Source organism: Anopheles marshallii, chromosome 2 (genome assembly GCF_943734725.1).
Source record: "Anopheles marshallii chromosome 2, idAnoMarsDA_429_01, whole genome shotgun sequence".
Lineage (NCBI taxonomy): Eukaryota > Metazoa > Arthropoda > Insecta > Diptera > Culicidae > Anopheles > Anopheles marshallii.
Genome location: NC_071326.1, coordinates 60,951,337 through 60,956,180, shown reverse-complemented (window position 1 = coordinate 60,956,180; position 4,844 = coordinate 60,951,337). Strand labels below are relative to the sequence as shown.

Sequence of the window (4,844 nt, the reverse complement as noted above, 5' to 3'; positions counted from 1 at the left end):
GACATGTCGGCTACGTGACACGCAGCCAGAGAAAGGAGTGGTTCGATGATGAGTGCAGGCGAGCACTATCCGAGAAGAATGCAGCACGCGCCCGAATGCTGCAACGGGAAACTCGTCAGAACGTGGAGAACTACAAACGGCTGAGGAGGCAGCAGACCCGACTGTTTCAGGAGAAGAAGCGTCTTCTGGGGGAGTCGGAAGAGCAGCAGATGGAGCGGCTTACTCAGTCGGGGGAAACTCGTAAGTTCTACAGGATGCTGAACGCGGCGCGGAGTGGTGATGTCCGCAACATCACAATGTGCCGCGATGCAGAGGGGAGTATTCTGGCGGACGAACGAGAGGTGATCGACAGGTGGAAGTGCCACTTCGACGGACACCTTAACGGAGCACAGGCAGGAGACCCCGATTTGGGGGCGGAATGCAGAATCGAGCAGCACATCAGTCTGGTGGCAGGTGACGAGGTGCCCACGCCATCTTTGGAAGAGGTAATTAGTGCCATCAAGCAGCTGAAGAACAACAAATCAGCAGGCAGCGATGGCCTAGCTGCCGAGCTCTTCAAGATGGGGCCGGAGAGGCTTGCCGTCAGTATGCACCAGCTGATCGTGAAAGTCTGGGAACAGGAAGATCTACCGGAGGAATGGAGGCTGGGCATCATCCACCCAGTCTACAAAAAGGGCGACAGGCTGGACTGTGGGAACTACCGTGCCATTACAGTCCTGAACGCTGCCTACAAGATCCTGTCCCGAATTCTCTTCTGCAGACTTGCCCCACTTGCCTCAGATTTCGTCGGGAGCTATCAAGCCGGTTTTGTTGGAGGAAAATCGACGACCGACCAAATCTTTACTCTCAGGCAGATCCTCCAAAAATGCCGAGAGCACCGAATCCCCACGCACCACCTGTTCATCGACTTTAAGGCGGCCTACGACACCATAGATCGGATGCTGCTATGGAACACCATGCAGCGGTACGGCTTTCCGGGAAAGCTGGTGCGGCTGTTGAGGGCCACCATGGACAGGGTGCAGTGCAAGGTGAGAGTATCGAGCATGCTGTCGGATGCGTTCGAGTCTCACCGGGGATTGAGGCAAGGTGACGGACTCTCCTGTCTGCTGTTCAACATCGCTCTGGAAGGTGTCATGAGAAGCGCGGGCTTCGATATGCGGGGCACGATTTTCATCCGTTCCATCCAATTCCTTGGCTTCGCGGATGACATCGACATCATCGGAAAGACATCTGCGGCGGTGTGCGAGGCGTACACCCGACTGAAGCGCGAAGCCTCAAGGATTGGATTGCTGATCAATGCGACGGAGACAAAGTACCTGCTTGCCGGAGGCTCTGACCGTAATAGGGCCATGCTGGGAAGCCGATACGACGGCGATGATCTCGAGGTAGTAGAGGAGTTCTGCTACCTCGGTACGATCATAACTTCGGACAACAACGTAAGCATCGAAATCCGAAGGCGCATTGTTCAGGGGCATCGTGCCTACTACGGGCTCCACAAACTCCTACGATCCAGAAACCTTCTCCTGCGCACGAAATGCACAATATACCGTACATTGATACGGCCGGCTGTCCTCTATGGTCATGAGTCTTGGACCATGCTCACAGAGGATGCCAATGCACTCGGTGTTTTTGAACGCCGTGTGCTAAGGACGATCTTTGGCGGTATCTTGGAGCACGACGAGTGGAGGAGGAGAATGAACCACGAGCTTGCTGAGGATGCCGGACTCGTGCCCCACCAAAAAGGTCCTCGTCGGCGATCCGTTCGGCACGAGACGCAGAGGAGCGCAGCGAGCCCGTTGGCTGGATCAGGTGGAGCAGAACCTATCGGAGATCGGGTGCAGCAGAGGATGGAGAGCGGCAGCCCTGGATCGAGTCTCCTGGAAACGTATTGGTGACCAGGCCATGTCAGCACGACGTGCTCAACATTAAGAGCGGGCCAAAGAAGAAGATATAGGAATTAGGGATTGTTTCTCGCAAATAACGTGGACTGGTGTCAGTAGGACAGGGGAACGAAAGGTGCAATTAAATAAGTTTGCGAATGTTTTGCAATGATTCCGAACCGTAGGAGGTAACGATTCGCTTCTACCAACAGCACAGTATGTGGCAGAATTTTTAAAACTAAAGTTAGAGCACGCAAAGGATCGTATTCACATACCAGCAACAAAAATAACAAGTAGCCAAAAACGAGCTAGGTTTACCTAGTAATAAGTATTAGTTTTTAAATTTTTAAGTATTAGTATTTTTAATTATATTGGTAATTTTTGACTAAAACGCCACTGTACAGTGACAGGAGCGAAATAGCGTATAGAGCGAGTACTTTCCGATTTTGTGTAGAACAAGGTACGCCGTTCTTCGGGTACTATCTGCCGAATAGCTAGAAACCAACCAGGCTCCAATTGGTGGCGTTGGAGCGTTGGACCGTCGAGATTGACGAATCTGTCGTCACCAAGCGGAGGTACAATCGCAGACGCCTCACGGAAGGCTATCAAGTCTGGTTGGTCGGCGGTGTCTGTCCGGAGATACGGGAAGCGTTTCTGGAGATGATGCAGCAACGTAATGCTGTCACATTACATTACAATATAGTGCAGCATGTAACTCCGGGAACAACGATAGTGACTGATGGTTGGAGGGCCTACAACGGCATCGAGCAGTACGGGTATGTTCACGCAGCCGTCATCCTTTCGGCGAATTTCGTGGATCCGGACGATAGTTTTGTACACACACAAAACATCGAAAACCTGTGGCGTTAGGTTAAGCCCTTTTTAAGATCCAAAGGCACCAACCGAGGAGCCCTCATCGAGTACCTACGGGAGGACCAAAAAAAAGTGTTGCGCGCCATCAAAGCTGTCCAGGACTTTGAATGAGTTTTCTTTTGTTTTGCCGATTATTCTACTATCGAATACTAATGGGGTCGTAAAACATGTTTGTAACTTGTACGTTTTTTTTTATTTTTCTTTAAATAATGTGCTCATCCTTCCAATCATCGATCCATAAACATGGTGTTGCATCTTTTTAAAAGAGCAGGCGTTCTTGTGCCTCGATCCACTAGGACTTTGCTGCATACCAAGAGACAGGCATCGAGTGAAATTGCTGAGCTTCGCGGTGGGCACTATTGGTACAACGGATTTGAGAAAACGTTGGCGAATTATTTTCGGTACGACGGCCGCTGTGTTTAAAACGCCGTTGGCATATTAACACGAAAATGGCTATGATTGAGCCAACCGCTTCGGCATAGTCCTCCAACTGCTTCAAAAATAGTACTGGCATGTTGCACCCTTCATAATCTGCTACTAAACAACGAAATATACTGCCCTCAAGAATTTGCCGATCACTACAATGCAGAATGCCAACTGATCGAAGGATAATGGCGAAGACATGACAGTAATATGATCCCACTACAAACTCCTGAAAACCGTGGTCGTATCAAATATAGTGCAAAAAGCGTACGCGACACTATTAAACAATTTGTCAATTCTACATATGGCACAGTTTCTTGTAAAAATACTTGCTTGCATTCTGGTCACAACTTATATTAAGTAAATACAACAACTTATGCTGTTCCTTTGGAACTTATATATTTTCTTCAATTTCTTTTCACTTCGTTCTTCGTGTAATGGACGAAATTAATTATTTTAATTTTCAGGTCCCTCACTGTTCGTTCATCCCGGTCCTTGAAGTCGGACTCCACTTCCATCCATAACCCCGCATGCTGAAATACCGTGGAAGGATTCTTACGGTCCATATAATTCTGCAGTGTCTTGTTTATCGTGTCATGTCTGCGCTTCCGCATTGAAGAGGCCGAACCAGTTGCATATGAATACGCACTACAGATTGATGTGTCGCCAAGTTCCAACTCGGTTCCTGATACCGATTCATCTTCACCTTCCAACGAAACGGTTGACCGGAGGTTTTCCGCAGCCCCTTCGCAGTCCAAGAACTGCGTGGCACTAGTTAGCTCGTTCATTTCGATGTTGTCCTTCGATTCCGATGCAGCATCGCCACTTTTATCAGGAGATTTCCGTTGTTTGTGGTACCGATGAGAATCCTTTATGCTATTCCAATTTTTTTACTTAAAACACTGAAAAATATTTAGAATAAAATAGGCATCTGCATCAATTTTGAACTTAAAGATCTGCATAAAGTTACCTTGCGTATTTAGGCTTCTTGCCACGTTCTCCTACGCATTATTCCGACGTTGAAGATTTTTATGCGAGAGGTCTTGCTTCTGCCACAAACAGGGATGTTTTTCGATTTCAATCGAAACCAACACTTTGAGATCCTCAGCATTCTGTTGAGAGCTCATTTTCCGTTATTTCACTTTTGTTACTGGTAACACAGTAATTTAGTACACGGTATACTTGAATGTCATCTTTCGTCCGATTGTTGGGGTTTTATACGTTTAGTCACTACTGGTAGGGTAAAAATATAATTGGATGGATCAAGCTCTGGCAGCACACTTCGGCGCGCTGAGTTAGCAAAAAAAAAATCAATAAAAGAAGCAAAGCAACTTCTTCTGCACGTAGTTGGAATTGCGCTCAGAAAATAAGCACCATTCTTAACGTGACAGCCGAAGTGTACAGACGTACTTTTACCTTTTGCTCTCGACCGATCGTTATTGCCTGCGTTATTCAGCATACCTGTGACAGTTTTCTTTTTGCCCGTGCGTGTTCGCCAAAGTGCAGATTTTTGCCGGTGCACCTGTTTTGTGGGTACACTTATGGTGCGGATTTGTGCTGTGGTGATATTCGTCGAGTGAAAGTTAACCTGTGCAGTGTGTGTAAAATCAGCACCACTTCACCACCAAAACACGGAAAATGCAGAGTTTGCTTCACAAACTCAGTGGC

At 47.9% G+C, this 4,844-nt stretch overlaps 1 pseudogene; it reads right to left on the bottom strand.

The window, feature by feature from the left end:
• Positions 1-3,583: 3,583 nt before the first annotated feature.
• Positions 3,584-4,303, bottom strand: LOC128718312 (uncharacterized; annotated as a pseudogene).
• Positions 4,304-4,844: the final 541 nt, after the last annotated feature.